Below are 17,544 nucleotides of genomic sequence, written 5' to 3'. Positions count from 1 at the left end.
GTCGAAGAACAATAGACAAAAGGTGGTGATGGTTTTATAAGTTGATGTGTTATTTTTGTGAGCTGTGGGAACATTTCAACATAGATTAGATTTATTGTGGGAGCTGTCTTGGAAGCAGCCATTTGCCCCATTTTGGTTGGTTAGTACATCTTCTAATACATAATACAATCTCTGATACATAAAGGAATTTCCGTACCTCACATTTGAAATGCAGCGATTAGCATGTGAAGTTAGCCTTTATATTAATCAGTTCTCATTGATATATATTTACTACAACAGATTTATATTCCATTATAATAATTTTCTCCAAGCAACTATTTCTGGGCACTGTATGCTCTTGAAGTTTGAATCATGAGCCAAGAAAAAAACACTGGGTCTGCTAGTTCATTCATTCATTCATTCATCCAGCAGACATTTGTTGAGCAATTTCGGGGTGTCGGAGGCATTGGGATTGCTGACTGGGACAGGACATGGGCTCCACCCAAGAGAGTCATGGTCTTAGCGCCAATCGGGGGGTTGTTGTGAGGACTTAGAGTTTCTAGCTCAGAGAGTTATAGGATTCGATGAGTTTACGTACATCAAGAATTGAGAAGAAAGCCTAGCACATAGGGAGTGCTTGATAAATGTTAGCTACTATTATCAATCTTGAAAGGCAAAAAGGGCTTAGTGATTAAAATACAAACTGAACTGTCTGGGTTGAAATCCTGACTGCCCTTTACTCATTGTGTAACTGCAGATGAATTATGTTACTTCTTTGGGCCTCTGTTTTTTCTTTTTTCTTTTTTTTTTTTTAAGATTTTATTTATTTATTAGAGAGAGAGAGAGAATGAGAGATAGAAAGCAGGAGAGGGAAGAGGGTCAGAGAGAGAAGCAGACTTCCTGCTGAGCAGGGAGCCCGATGTGGGACTCGATCCCGGGACTCCAGGATCATGATCTGAGCCGAAGGCAGTCGCTTAACCGACTGAGCCACCCAGGTGCCCTGGGCCTCTGTTTTTTCATCTATATCATAGAGACAGTCATAATTTCTTTTTTTTTTTTTTAAGATTGTATTTATTTGACAGAGACACAGCAAGAGAGGGAACACAAGCGGGGGAGCGGGAGAGGGAGAAGCGGGCTTCCTGCGGAGCAGGGAGCCCGATGCGGGGCTCGATCCCAGGACCCTGGGATCACGACCTGAGCCGAAGGCAGACGCTTAACGACTGAGCCACCCAGGCATCCCGAGACAGTCATAATTTCTTGTGCTCATAGACGTTTTGAGGATTATAAATGGACCTGCCTCATAAAGTTGAGTATACAGGTAAAATGCTTAGAATAGTGCCTGGCATATAGAAAGCACTCAATAAAAGCTAGCTATTTAAAAAAATAAAAAGTGGGGGACGTGCATACAGACTTCTGTGGAGGCACAGAGAGGAAGGAGCAATCTAGTGCCTGGAGGAGGGTAGGAGAGGAACCCAAAGGTTTCAGTGGAGGTGTTACTTAGAAACCCAGTCACTAGGAGTAGTAGATCGGGAGGGAGCAGGTGAAAAATGAGGAGGCATGGCGTGTTGAGGAAATAGTGGGGTAGCTGTGCCTGTCTGGGATTTAGGGTGCCTACATGTGGGTCTGTGGTTTGGGAAATGAGGCTGGAGAAGCAGGCAGAGCTCAACTGTCCAGCAACCTCTGTACCTTCCACCATACTGGCCATCCAAGCTTTTTCCCACTTCTGGACTTTTGTACTTGATGCTTCCCTTGCCTAGAACCCTTCCCGTGGCCGTTTCTTTGTCATAATTTAAGCAGTATAAATGTCACCTCCTCAGAAGGGCTGCCTCTGCCATCCACCCCTAATCCCAGAACTCAGTCACAGCACCCTGGTTACTTAATACCAATTTCATATTTATTACCCAATTCATATTTATATTGCTCACATGTTTTTTTTTTTTAACTTTGTCTCCCTCCTAGAATATAAATTCCATGAGGGCACAGGCCACATCTCTCCAGTTTGTCACCATACCTCCATGTGTAGCCAGCTGGCATAGAGCCCGATACATAATCAGTGTGCAGGAAATATTTGTTGAAAGAATGAGTGACTAATGACTTGCCTTATTATGCCAAGGACTTTAGATCCTTTGCGTTGGTGTTTTGTGTGGGAATGACATGATCAGATTTCTGCTGTAGAATGATAGCCCGGTGACATCATAGCAGGTGAATAGAAGGAAGATGAGCTCAGAGACCAGGGCTCCAAAGGTGGTAGCAGCTGTCCAAGCAGGAAATGATGAGCATCCATATGTAGACCAAGTCAACAAAATCCAGCATCCCTAAAGAAAACAGGAGGAAAGAACTGATAAAATCAAATAAAAACTGAGCATCATTTAGTTGCACTTGATCCCTGTTTCAGAAAAGATCCAAGTGACTGACTTAAATGTATGTAACAAAAGTAAAAGATGAGAGAATGTGGGAACTTCCAACAAAAAGAGAGAAGAGAAAATGAAGTTAGGAATAAGATGAGTGTAGAACATGCTGGCGTTAAAGTCTGTTCTTTTGCTAGAGGTGGGCCATAGGTTTAGTGTTTTGTTGTTGGTTTTTTTTTTCTCCAGAGAGTATGGAGAGAGACAATCACGTAAGTTCACGCAATTAGAAAAATTGTACTATATCCGTACAATGGAATACTACTCAGAAATAAAAAGAAATGAACCATTGAGACACATAACAAGATAATTCTAGAAAATGCAAACTAATCTATCAAGAGAGAAAGCAGATCAATGGTCACTTGTGGATGGAGGCAGGAAGAAGTAATGAGGTGGGATGGGTTATCAAAGGCAGGAGAAACTCTGGGGGCGGTGAGGGAAATGTTTACTATCTTGATTTTGGTGCTTGTCTCATCGGTATAAAGCATATATCCAAACTTACCGATTTATGTAGTTTAAGTATGTGCAATTTATCGTGCATCATTTATACCTCAGTAAAGCTATAAAAAAGTTAAATTAAGCAAACATCTGGCAAAGCAATCCCTGAGATAGCTCAGGTAAATCCTTGATGAGCATGAAGGTGTCTCAGGAAGTGAAAGACTGAGTCCAGCAATAAAAAAGTTAAAAAATGATTCTTAAAAGATAAATGTTAGAGTCTCCTTTTATAAAATATAAAGACGTATTTACCCAGGTTAGGACTTATTAAATTATGTTAACGTACCAGACATTAGTGTCACCCAAATAGATCCTCTCTGTTTGAATTTATTTGACCCCAAAAGGAAGCTAAAGAACAAGTTCCTTAATTACTTTGGAATTAAGAACTGCCCTTTGAATCCAAACAGATCTGTTGTCAGAGGACATACCAGAAGACGTGAATAGTAAGGAACGTATGATGACCAAGTGTCACCCTAAGTAATGAACGCCTGACGCAGGACGTGCTTCTTTACTCTGTTTTCTTAATCCCGTGAGACGTGTAAGATATGCGCTCTTGCTAAGCTGTGTGCGTGTTGAGAGGGAGAACCTCCCGTATGCAGGTTTAACTATCACTATGGTGCTTTCTGGAGACTCTTATCTATACCACCTCTAGAAAAGGGTATATATAGCAGATTAAAAAAAAAAAAAGCTAATCGCAATCAAAGTAATTTATACATTTCTGAGGTGGAAAACGTGTGTGTGTGTTTCTGCATCTTAGAGTACACAGAACTGCTTACCGTAAAGTGAAAATGATTACAATTTTGTTGATTGTTGTGCCAGGCCCCAGTGCTTAGCATCGAATCCCTTAATCTTACCGACAAAATAACTTTCCAAAGTAAATGCTGTGATTATGCCCGTTTTTAAATACTCGGGGGAAAAAATAGGTATGTGGCCTCTAGTCACATGGCTAAGAAGTGGCAGAAGTGAGATTTTTTTTTTTTAAAGATTTTATTTATTTATTTGAGAGAGAGAATGAGATAGAGAGAGAGCATGAGAGGGGAAATGGTCAGAGGGAGAAGCAGACTTCCTGCTGAGCAGGGAGCCCGATGTGTGACTCGATCCCGGGACTCCAGGATCATGACCTGAGCCGAAGGCAGTCGCTTAACCAACTGAGCCACCCAGGCGCCCAGAAGTGAGATTTCAACCCAGGTTTGCCTGACTCCAGAGCCCTTAATCTCTATGCTGATTGTCTCCAGTCCTCCTTTATGGTTACTAGACATAGGCTACAAATTCAGTGCTAAGCTACCTACGTGGCCAAAGCAAAGAGGAAAACACGATTAGGCATGTATCACACTGTCCCTAAAATTCAGACAAATTGATTTGTTCAAGAGAAACAGAACTTGTTCTGAGACAGATGTCTCGTATAGGTTCTTAGAAAGAATATACTCTGGGACGAATGGATAAAGCTCTCTGTTGCATCCTTCCAGGGGAGAGAATCCAGAATTTTGCTACACTAAGATGGTTAAGTTCTGGGGTTCTATCTAATGTGGAGCATGTTGACTAGAGTTAACAATACTCTATTGTACCCTTGAGAGTTGCTGAGTGTAGGTCTTAAATCATCTTAATCATTGTAAGTCATCACATTGTACACCTTAAATTTATGCAATGTTATTTGTCGATTATATCTCAGCTGCAAAGAAAAAAAGAATTTTACTACAGTGATTACCTATGCTGGCCCTTGATAGAGACTTGTGCCCCACTGATCTGTGAGGGTCCAACCCAGTTGGGCCAAAGTCTCAGATGGTGGGGCTTAGAACAAAGGAAACATTCTATCTAGACGGAGCTGGGCCACATATGCCCCGTGGTCAATCCACCATCAATGCTGTGTCAGAGGCAGTCTTTGTAAGGATGGCACAGCAAAGAATTGCCCCAGGAATAATCCAAATTTCCTCTTATTTTTTTTTTAAAGATTTTATTTATTTATTTGAGAGAGAGAATGGGAGATAGCATGAGAGGGAAGAAGGTCAGAGGGAGAAGCAGACTCCCCGCTGAGCAGGGAGCCCAGTGTGGGACTCGATCCCGGGACTCCAGGATCATGACCTGAGCTGAAGGCAGTCGCTTAACCAACTGAGCCACCCAGGCGCCCCCAAATTTCCTCTTATTTAAGGTTGTCTTCGATCATACCCCCCACAGATATTCATCCAACCAGTCATGTGTGACCCCGGCATACAGCAGAGTTAAACAACTTGGTGTCTGTCCTCAAGTAGCTCATCATCCAGTTAAATAGAAGACATGTAGAAGACTCCAATATCATATGAGAAACACTGTAATAGAGGAGCTTATAAGAAACAGGGGTGACATAAAGGATGTACCAGCCACAGCTGGTAGGAATGGGGGAAGTTCTCCTTGGGCAGCCCCTTGAGTTGGATTCACCAGGATGTCAAGGTCAAGTTCAAACCTCCTAGCTCAGGCACACAGCCCCAGTGCAGGCTGATACCCGTAGAGGTAGCCACAGGCTTTGAGGTCTCATTGTTTGTTGGGAGGCCTGTCTGATTTCACCATTGTTGGACTCCCTGGCCATATTGGAAATGGTTTTTCTGATGCCTCTTCTGCATTGAGGCCTCCCAGCCCCAAGCCGAGCACAGTAAAATCAGAGTGGTCATGGTCCTTTCTTGGAGAATCCAGGAATTCCAGTTATATCACTCATGGCCTGTCACTCCTCTGCTTCCTATTATACCTACAGTAAATTCGGGATCCCCCACCATGGCCTACAGGCCCCACACGGTCAATGCTGCATATCTCCCTCTCCACTTCAACCACCTCCACATCCCCTTCAGTCACATCAACCCTGCCATGACAACCTTCCTTCCATCTGGCGGACCCGCCAAGTTCATGCTCATTGCTATTCCTCGTGTTGGACTGCACTTCCCTTTTTCTCACCTACTTGGGGAGGAAGAAATTTTCCTCTCTCTGAGGCTCTAGCTGGACTAAGAATTAAATTTACCCGACACAGATTAACAGGAGAAAATCAGATTTAGTTTTGTGCATACAGGGAATCCACACAGACATGAAATTCCCAAAACTGTCAGGCAAAATGAGGTATATCCAGGGCACCTGGGTGGCTCAGTCATTAAGCGTCTGCCTTCAGCTCAGGTCATGATCCCAGGGCCCTGGGATCGAGTCTCACATTGGGCTCCATGCCCGGCAGGAAGCCTGTTTCTCCCTCTCCCACTCCCCCTGCTTCTGTTCCTGCTCTCGCTGTGTCTCTCGCTGTCTCCGTCTTTGTCAAATAAATCAATAAAATCTTTTAATAAATAAATAAATAAATAAATAAATAAATAAATAAAATGAGGTATATCCGTCAGTCTTCCTGGGAAGCCTGTTTCTCCCTCTCCCACTCCCCCTGCTTCTGTTCCTGCTCTCGCTGTGTCTCTCGCTGTCTCCGTCTTTGTCAAATAAATCAATAAAATCTTTTAATAAATAAATAAATAAATAAATAAATAAATAAATAAATAAATAAATAAATAAAATGAGGTATATCCGTCAGTCTTCCTGGGCTCAGGAGGGGGGTGGGAGTCTGGGGGTGCAAAGAAGAGGAAGGCCATTAGCAGGAAGGTGAGAGGAGTTTTGGAAAACAAAGTTGGCCCTACGCAGATAAGTCTCTTAGATAAAAAGCATTCTGTTTAATAGCTCTCTCCCTGGTACAGGCCCTTTATCTAAATTCTTTTTAGGCATTTGCGGGTGGGGTGGGGGTAGGTCAAAGTTTCTTCCTGAGACTTTTGGGCCTTGATTGTTTTCAACTCAAAATAATGGACATGCCATTGTGACCCATCTTGGGAGTGGCCTGCCCTTGGCCCACAGCACTCTGTCCACAGTATTGGGGACATAAAAATCCTTGGTTCCTGATTGAGTGAATTAATGTGGAGTCCATAGGACTCTGAGGGAAGCCTCAAGGAATATAAAAAAGGCCAGTCATTAAGGAGACCAGTGGGGGTTCAGGCCCCAGAATGCTTCCAAGAAACCACAAGACTAAGAGGCAAGAAGGTGATTCCAGACGAAAAGGAAACTGACCTTTTTTTTTCTTCAATAATAAAACCAAATTTAAATTTTAGACATCTATTTCAGTGAGAACTGAAAACAGGAATGGTTAAGGCCCAGTAAACCATACTCATCAGCGCCTAAACAAGCTGGAATAAGAATAAAGAAAAAAAAATTTATTACTTTGCCCAAATGTTTACGAATTGAAGTATTCATTGTTGTTAAGATGACAGTTCTCCCCAAATTTATCTATAGATCCAATGAAATCCCAGCAGGCTTTTAAAAGTTAGAAATTGATAAGCTGATTCTAAAGTTTATATGGAAACTGAAAGGACCTAGAATAGCCAAAAATGAACAGAGTTGGAGTACCTACCTGACTCGAAACTTACTATAAACACACAGTTAATCAAGACTGTGTTGTTGGCATAAGGGTAGACATAATAGATTAATGTAACAGAATGAAGTACAGAAATAGATCTTTCCATTAAAAAAAAAATAGTTTATTACTTTTTTTTTTTTTTAGTAATCCCTACACCCAATATGGGGCTTGAACTCATGACCCCAAGATCAAGAGTTGCAAGCTCTTTGGAGTGGGCCAGCCAGGCGCCCCAAATCTTTGCATTTATTAACAACCGATTTTAACCAAAAGCACCAAGGAAATTTAATGGAGACAGCATGAGGCACCCTGATCCAACAGAGGTTGGTGGTGCAGGCCCTGAAAGCATTCATTCATGGTAGAACAAAGGAGGTAAAGTTTATTGAATACTCAGCAAGGGAGCAGTGGTCCAGGCAGCAAAGGAGAGACTCTGCCACGAGGCGGTGGTGAGGGGCTATAGTTATAGGGTGGAGTGAGGGAATATGGAACTGTCTGGAGTTTTCCCATTATTGGTAACTGGGCCTGGTTGTGAGTAGCCCACTGGTCGGTTAGGGCCTATGACTTCATGAACCTGTTTGCATTCAGCTTGGCAGTCACTGTGGGCCCTTCTTCCCTCGCTTATGTTTCCATTGCTCAAGACTGTTGCCCAAAAGCAGCCTTTACAGAAACGACTGTTGGGATCCCTAGGTGGCTCAGTGGGTTAAGCATCTGACTTTGGTCAGGTCGAGCCCCGCATCAGACTCCCCAACTCAGTAGGGAATCGGCTTGTCCTGCTACCCCTCCCCCAGCTCATGCTCTCACTCGAATAAATAAATAAAATATATTTTTTAAAGATTTGATTTATTTATTTGTCAGAGAGAGAGAGCAAGTGCACAAGCAGGGGGAGCTGCAGGCAGAGGGAGAAGCAGGCCTGATGCTGGACTGGATCCCAGGATCCTGGGATCATGACCTGAGCCAAAAGCAGATGCCTAACCGACTGAGCCACCCAGGCATCACGTAAATAAAATCTTCACCAAGAAAAAAAAAAGGATTGTTTTAAATGAATAGTGTTGGAGCAATTGGGTACCCATAAGCAAACAGACGTTGGCCTCACACCAGAATTAATTCAAGACAGATCATAGACCTAAATGTAACAAAAAACTTTAAATCTGGAAGAAAAAAAAGTTTTGTGACCCTGGGTTAGGTAAATTTCTTATAATACCACAAGTGTAATCCATAAGGTATTGATGAATCAGAATTAAATCAATCTGGCCATCCAAATATGAATAACATATTTGCAAATAGGACTCTAAAATCATTGGGTGGGGCGCCTGGCTGGCTCAGTGGGTTAAGCGTCTGCCTTCGGCTCAGGTCATGATCTCAGGGTCCGGGGATCGAGCCCCACATCGGGCTCCCTGCTCAGTGGGGAGCCTGCCTCTCCCTCTGACCCTCCCCCCTCTCATGTACTCTCTCTCATTCTCGCTCTCTCAAATAAATAAATAAATCTTTAAAAAAATATACTGTAGTATTGGTTTCAGGAATAGAATTTAGTGATTCATCACTAAATATAACACCCAGTGCTCATTCCAACAAGTGCCCTCTTTAATACCCATCAGCCCTTTAGTTCATCCCCCCACCCACCTCCCCACCAGCAGCCTTCAGTTTGTTCTCTATAGTTAAGGGTCTCTTATGACTCATTTATTTTTTAAATCATGTTTTAAAGATTTTTTAAAAAGATTTTTCATCTATTTATTTGACAGAAAGCACAGAGAGAGCGTGAGCAGGGGGAGGGGCAGAGAGAGAGGGAGAAGCAGGCTCCCCACTGAGCAGGGAGCCAGCCTTGGGGCTCAATCCCAGGACCCTGGGATCATGACCTGAGCCGAAGGCAGACAGTTAACCGAGTCACATGGGCGCCCCTATTTAGTTTTAGTTATAGTCACATATTGATGAAGGATAGTTGGAAGAAAGGCAGGCAGGGACAAAGGTGTCCCCTGCCCTAAGAGGAAACCACCCTTAAAAGGATTTTACACCACCCTAGAAGGAGCCGTCCACCCTTTCCCATGTGACAAGTTGATTGGATGACAGGTGCGTGGAGGGTTAATCAGATTAAAACAGCCCACCAACAAGCCCATAAGACTCCGTAGACCTAGAAACTCTGCGGTAGGGGCACCTGGGTGGCTCAGTCGTTAAGTGTCTGCCTGGGCTGGCGCAGGTCGTGATCCCAGGGTCCTGGGATGGAGTCCCGCATCGGGCTCCCTGCTCCGCGGGGAGTCTGCTTCTCCCTCTGACCCTCTTCCCTCTTGTGCTCTCTATCTCTCTTTCTCTCTCTCTCTCTCAAATAAAATCTTAAAAAAAAAGAGGTCCTTAATGAGACATTTCTTTTGTATACAATCTAATGATGATTACTATGATGTGATTTATCATAAGAAATTGGTCTTAGTCCCCATTCCTATCACAGAGCTCCTATAACCCTTGGAATTTTCTAAGTGGTTAGAGTGATAAAGATGTCTTTTGTTATTCATAACAAGCTTCTTTCAACCAACTCAGTTTATGTTAATGAGGTTGATGTAGGAAAGGACATTAGGGTTCGAAGCCAACGGGCCAAGAATTCTTAAGATGTCATTGGTGCAAAACGTGGTTTTGTTCAAGCCCGGGGACAGGACCCGTGGGCAGAAAGGGTTGCACGGGGGTCATGAGGAGTGGCCCATGATATACTTTCAAATTGGGAGGGGGTTAGGGACAGCGTAAGTCTCTTAAGGAATTTTTGGAAACAAGTTTTCCAGGACCTTGAGGGGGCTAGCTGTTGTTGGGAAAAGGTCCTTTATTACCGACTAATAAAACCTTAGTCGTGAGACCCTTCAGATGTGTATCGGTGGGCCATATGCTTGGGGGATGGCTGCCGACATGTATCTTGCGGGGGTTACGGATCAAGGAAATTTCTAGGGGAAGTATTACGTGTTAAAGTAGACTTACAGGGTCCTGGTTGGGGGGATGGGGGTTGGGCTAGGATTTTGCCTTTTGCCCTTAGCAAAGTATTAACATCGTGGCCGTTGAGTCCCTAGAGGAATGCCACTCTGCCTGTTTCAAGGACTTGTCAGTGGGCTCTAGGTACTAAGGAAATGTAATAGTTTTTCTTTTGCCTTTGTTTCCCACGTCAAGGTGACTTTTGGAAAACCCCTAAATTGGGGGGCTGACTGCACGGAAACCAACCATGTTGGAAAGTTGCAAATTTTAGCCGTACTTCCCCATCCCCAGGGGAGGGGAGAGGGACAGGAGGTTGAATTAATCATCAATGGCCAATGATTTCATCGATCATACCTATGGAATGAAGCCTCTATAAAAATCCCAAAAGTCATGGGGTTTGGAGACCTTCCAGTTGGTGAACACGCGGAGGTGGGAGAGAGGTGTACCCAGAGGGAGCATGGATCTCTGCACCTTTACCTACCTTGCCCAATGCGTCTCTTCCATTTGGCTGTTCCTGAGTTAGATCCTTTGTAGTACACTGGTAATCTAGTAAGTATACTATTTTTTTTTTAAGTATACTGTTTTTCTGAGTTCTGAGAGCCTATCTAAGAAGTTAACCAAACCCCAGGAGGGGCTAGTGGGAACTTCTGATTATAGCCAGCAGATCAGTACAGGTGACAACCGGGACTTGCAGTTGGCACCTGACATGGGAGTGGGGAGGGGACTGTCTTGTGGAGTGAGCTCTATTTTTTTTTTAATCTTTAAATTTTTTTATTGTTGGGCGCCTGGGTGGCTCAGATGGTTGGGCGTCTGCCTTCGGCTCAGGTCATGGTCCCAGGGTCCTGGGATCGAGTCCCGCATCGGGCTCCCTGCTCCTTGGGAGCCTGCTTCTCCCTCTGCTTCTCCCTCTGCCCCTCTCTCTCTCTGTCTCTTATGAATAAATAAAATCTTAAAAAAAAAAGATCTATTCATTAAAGTAATCCCTACATGCAACGTGGGGCTCAAATTCACTACCCGGAGAGATCAAGAGTTGCATGCTGTGCCGACTGAGCCAGCCAAGGGCCCCTAAACTCTTAACCTCGATGAATAGGTGGGGGTATGAGTGGGTAAAATGTTTTGGGAGCTATGTTCATTAATAAATTTTGAAATATTACTAGAGGAATACAGGTTTCATCAAAATTACTACGTAAGGAGAGGGAAACACCAGCATTATGCAGACAAACATTAGGACTCTCAGATTAAGAGGAGGGCAAACAGGGAAAGAAAAGAAACTTTTCCAAGCCAATACAAAGAAAAAGAATCAAGACGAGGTAAAATAAGTTTAAAATGAATGTAAATTAATGGATAGACTTAAGCACAAAGATTCCAGCTTAGTAAGTGTAAATGAACCCAATTCTCCTATTTAAAAAACCAAAGACCACAGATTGGGTTGTTACAAACCCACCTGTTAATGATTTGCATTTAAAAGTGTTAGAAAGGGGGCGCCTGGGTGGCTCAGTCGATTAAACGTCGCCTTCGGCTCAGGTCCGGATCCCAGGGTCCTGGGATCGAGCATCGGGCATCGGGCTCCCTGCTCAGTGGAGAGCCTGCTTCTCCCTCTCCCTCTCCTGCTCCCCCTGCTTGTGCTCTCTCTCTTTGAAGGCAAAGGCATGGACAGATATAGATCATAAAAATACAAATAAGAAGGAGCACCTGGGTGGCTCAGTTGGTTAAGCAACTGACTTTGGCTCAGGTCATGATCTCAGGGTCCCGGGATCGAGCTCCGCCTCGGGCTCTCTGTACTCAGTGGGGAGTCGCTTGTCCCTCTGCCCCTCCCCTGCTTGTGCACATTCTCTCAAATAAATAAATAAAATCTTTAAAAAAAAATACAAACAGAAAGCAGGAATGAGATATTGTTATCAGGTAAAATTTAAATTAAGACCAGATACATTAAAAAGTGCAAAAAGGCTATTAATAAAAACACATATACTGTACATATATGTATAATGTAACATAATATATATTTTCCATACTTGTAAGTAAAATTAATAATGATACATAATCTGTAAAGACAACCTAAGAGTCATAGATGTTTATGCACCAAACACGGATAAATGAATAAATAATATTCATTTTCACAGTTTAACTGAATTTCATTTAATTTGGCAAAAAAGCAAATCATGTAGGAATTGTATTATACAGTTTGTAAGCTTGATTTAACACAAAGAGCACTTTTTTTTTGAAGATTTTATTTATTTATTTGACAGAGAGAGACAGCGAGAGAGGGAACACAAGCAGACCGAGTGGGAGAGGGAGAAGCACGCTTCCCACTGAGCAGGGAGCCCGATGTGGGGCTCGATCCCAGGACCCCGGGGTCATGACCTGAGCTGACGGGCAGATGCTTAATGACTGAGCCACCCAGGCGCCCCCAAAGAGCACTTTCTAATTTACAGAGAATATACACTCTTTATGTCCATAGTAATCAATTATGTACCTGGCCATAAAGAAAATGATGATAAATTTTAAAAACCCAGGAGATTCTATAATTCAGAAACTTTAATTATAGCCCAATATAAATAGAAATCAACCACAGAATGGTTTTCTAAAATTTTGCTTTGGGAAATAAACAATTTCTCAGATCTAAGAGGAAATCAAAATTATTAAGACAAATACATGAATTTAGCAAAGTCAGTGGATACAAGGTCAGTATACCAAAAGACCAATTGTTTTCTATATATTAGCAACAAACAATTGGAGAATGAAATTTTCAAAGATCATTTATAATGGTATCAAAATAGGAATAAATTTAGCAAAAGATTATTAAATTTACTACAAAACATCATTGACAGGAATTAAATAAGTATCTTTTTTATTTTTTTATTTTTTTAAAAGATTATTTATTTATTTGAGAGAGAGAATGAGAGATAGAGAGCGCGAGAGGGAAGAGGGTCAGAGGGAGAAGCAGACTCCCTGCCGAGCAGGGAACCCGATGCGGGACTTGATCCCGGGACTCCAGGATCATGACCTGAGCCGAAGGCAGTCGCTTAACCAATTGAGCCACCCAGGCGCCCCAAATAAGTATCTTTACTCTCATAAATGGAGAGATATATTTATGGATTGGAAGACAGTATTGTTAAGTCAGTTCTTTCCATGTTGGTCTATAGATTCAATGCAACTTCAACCCCAAATCCTAGCAGGCTTTTCTTTACTTTTTTTTTTTTTTTTTAAGATTTTAGTTTATTTATCTCTCTCTCTCTTTTTAAGATTTTTATTTATTTGAGAGAGAGAGCACAAGCAGGGAGGAGGGGCAGAGGGAGAGGGAGAAGCAGACTCCCTGCTGAGCAGGGAGCCCGATGCGGGACTCAATCCCAGAACCCTGGGATCATGATCTGAGCAGAAGGCAGACGCTTAACCGCCTGAGCCACCCAGGCACCCTTTTTCTTTTTTTGATATAAAAATACATATATGTGTGTGTATATATATACACACATATGTACAATACCGTGGTAGTTCTACCTTGTACACTAGGTCCCTCACTTTTGGAGCTCTGGGCTGCCAAGAATAAAAAATCTGAATTCTCTGAGGCTACCATGTTATGAGGAAGTCCAAGCCATATGGAGAGGCTATGAGCTTGAGATGATAGCCCAATTGGTCTTCCAGCCATCAGCCAGCATGAACTGCCAGCCATATGAGTGAAGCCATGTTTGATGTCCATTCTGGTTGAGCCATCAGACTTGACCCCAGTGGACATCTCGGTGGGATTGCATGAGAGACCCTGAGCCAGAACTGTCTGGCCAAGTTCTTCCACAACTCCTGTATCATGAGATCTTGAGAAAAATAGAATGGTTGTTTAAGAAAAATTATAGCAGGGGTGCCTGACTGGCTCAGTTGGAACAGCGTCTGACTTGAGCTCAGGATTGTGAGTGTGGGCCCCACATTGGGTGTAGAGATTATCAAAAAAAATTTTTTAAAACTCACAGTAGCCTTGTTATAATAGCCCCAAGCTGGAAACACTCTAAATATCCTTCAACAACAGAAAGAATAAATAAAAGATGGTATATTCATAGACTGGAATATTATACCACAATGAAAGTGAATTAACCATGCGTACATGGATGAAACTCACGGATAAAACACCGAGTAAAAGAAGTCATACACACGAGTACATATTGTGTGAATTCATTTACATGAAGTTGAAAATCATGGGGATGAAGTAAGAGTAGTAAGTAAGAGTAGTGATTTTCCTTAGGGAGGATTGACTGAGAAGGAGGACACAGAACTGTTTTAAGCTGGGAATATTTCATATTTGGATCTGGGTGGCAGTTACAAGCTGCGCATACATGTAAAAACACTTCAGGAGATGTAAGACTTAGCCCAATTTAAAAATAAAAAACATGAATAGGACTTTGTTTGTTTATTTATTTTTAAAGTAAACTCTATGCCCAAGATGGGGCTTGAACTCATGACCCCATGATCAAGAATCACATGCTCTACCGACTGAGCCAGCCGGTCGCCCCAGAATTTTATTTTAAAGACATCATAATTGGGGTGCCTGGGTGGCTCAGTCGTTAAGCGTCTGCCTTCAGCTCAGGTCATGATCCCAGGGTCCTGGGATCGAGCCCCGCATCAAGCCCCGCATCGGGCTCCCTCCTCAGCGGGAAGCCTGCTTCTCCCTCTCCCCCTGCTTGGGTTCCCTCTCTTGCTGTGTCTCTCTGTCGAATAAATAAATAAAATCTTAAAAAAAAAAGGACATCATAATCTTAAGTTGGCTTGAAGTGGAGAAAACAATTGAGAGTGATTGCACACCTAGAACCCAAGAAGGCAATTAAAAAGGTGTGTGCTGGGGCGCCTGGGTGGCTCAGTCCCTTGGGCATCTGCTTCAGCTCAGGTTATGATCTCAGGGTCCTGAGATCAAGCCCCACGTCCGGCTCCCTGCTCAGCAGAGTCTCCTTCTCCCTCTCCCTCTGCACTGCCCCGTCATGTTCTCTCTCTCAAATAAATAAATAAAATCTTTAAAAAAAAAAAAAGTGTGTTCTGGGGCGCCTGGGTGACTTGGTTGAGTATCAGACTCTTGGTTTAGGCTCAGGTCATGATCTTGGGGTCCTGAGATCGAGCCCTGCGTCAGGCTCCCTGCTCTGTGGGAAGCCTGCTTCTCCCTCTCCCACTCCCCCTGCTTGTGTTCCCTCTCTTGCTGTGTATCTCTCTGTCAGATCAATTAAATCTTTAAAAAAAAATTAAAGGAACAAAGTTAGGAATATTTGAGGAATTGAGTGATTTTCATAGGAGTATGGTTGATAGCATAGAGTATCAAGCAGACTTTTTTGTAAAAATTAACAGCTGATTTTTTTTTAAGATTTTATTTATTTGAGAGAGTGAGAGAGAACATGAGCCTGGGTGAGAGGCAGAGGGAGAAGCAGACTCCTCGCTGAGCAGGGAGCCTGATGCGGGGCTAGATCTCCCGACTCTGGGCTCATGACCAGAGCCGAAGGCAGACGCTCAACCGACTGAGCCACCCAGGCGCCCCTAACAGCTGATTCTATACTGTATATAGAAATGCACAGAACTTAGAAAAGCTAAGACAATCTCAAAGAAGAGCAAATCTGGAGGGCTTACTTTGATTTCAAGCAGAGTGGTCTTGGTGTAAGGTAAGGTATATAGATCAACAACTGGATATCTATATGCAAATAAGATGAATCTGGCCTCTGCCTCACACTATATACAAAAATTAATTTGAGATGGGTCATACACTGAAGTGTAAAAGCTAAATGAAAGGATAGGAGGACATCTTCATGACTTTTGGGGTAGGAGATTTTTTTTTAAACGTGACACGAAAAACACTAACCATAAAATAAAAACATCTCCACTCACCAAAAGATATTAAAGTGAAAAGGAAAGCCACAAGTGGGAATGTATTTTCTAAATATATATATATCGAACAGCCCAGGTTATAAAATGGGCTAATTCTCAGAGGAGTGTCTGTCAACAGGCACTTTACAAAAGAAGATATCCAAATGGTCAAGAAGCACATGACAAGGTCCTTCACATCTCTACAGGTCAAGAACATGCAAAGAATACCACAAGGAGATATCACTGTACACATAGCAGAAGGGCTACCTTTAAAAAGACTGACACGGGGCGCCTGGGTGGCTCAGTCGGTTAAGGGTCTGCTTTCAGCTCAGGTCATGGTCCCCGGGTCCTGGGATCAAGCCTCGCATGGAGCCCCTGCTCCGCCGGAAGCCTGCTTCTCCCTCTCCCACTCCCCCTGCTTGTGTTCCCTCTCTCACTGTGTCTCTCTCTGTCGAATAAATAAAATCTTTAAAAATTTTTTTATTTTTATTTATTGATGAGAGACAGAGAGAGGCGGAGGGAGAAGTAGGCTCCTCCTGGAGCAGAGAGCCCATGGAGGGGCTTGATCCCAGGGCCCCGGGATCATGACTTGAGCCAAAGGCAGACACTTAACCAACTGAGCCACCCAGGCGCCCCCAAACAACCTGTTTTTAAATGATGTTCAATAATAGGTAAAACTAACCTATGTGATAGAAGTCAGGATCGTGATCCCCTGTTTTCTCTGGAGCACTGAGAATGTTCTTTCTTTGAACTGGTGGTGATTACCTAAGCGTTGCTTTCAAAATATGTGCATTTTGGGACACCTGGGTGGCTTAGGTCCTGATCTCTGGGTACTGGGATAGAGAGCCCTGAGTTGGGCTCCTGGCTCAGCAGGGAGTCTGCTTCTGCCTCTGCCCCTCCCCCCTGCTGGTGCACTCTTTCTCTCACATAAATTTTTAAAAATGTGCATTTTGCTTTACATAAACTATCTACACCTTCAATAATAATAATAAAAAAAAACAGGAAAACCCTCCCCCCTGCTGGTGCACTTTCTCTCAAATTTTTAAAAATGTGCATTTTGCTTTACGTAAACTATCTACACCTTCAATAAAAAAGAAAACAGGATAAACAAACTACATATTGTCTGGAAATTTTTAAGAAAAAGCACTCAATATGAAACACTAATGGACATAGGTTTAGCCATACTCAGAGGAAGATCTATAGTCATTAATACTGTGATTACCAAAGAATACTAAAAGCTACTTAATTCAATAAACTATTGAACTAATAAGATAAACAAAAATAGTGTTAATGAAGAGGAAGGTTGAAATTAAGGAAGTAGAAAGTAAAACGATAGAAAAGTAAGTAAAAGAAAATGGTATTTCTTTGAAGGTACAAATAAAATAGAGCAACGAATAGGTTTAGAAAATACCTGGGTTCCATCAGTAGTTCTTGTGATTTTTGTCTTGAAACTTTGGTGCTGTGTTCCCATAACAATGGAACTTGGTGTGGTTCGTTCATTTA

This window comes from Eumetopias jubatus, unplaced genomic scaffold (assembly GCF_037043125.1).
Source record: "Eumetopias jubatus isolate StellerSeaLion01/CBP00866 unplaced genomic scaffold, mEumJub1_p1.0 scaffold_10, whole genome shotgun sequence".
Lineage (NCBI taxonomy): Eukaryota > Metazoa > Chordata > Mammalia > Carnivora > Otariidae > Eumetopias > Eumetopias jubatus.
The sequence above is the reverse complement of the archived record's forward strand: the minus strand, read 5'-3'. Positions refer to the sequence as shown.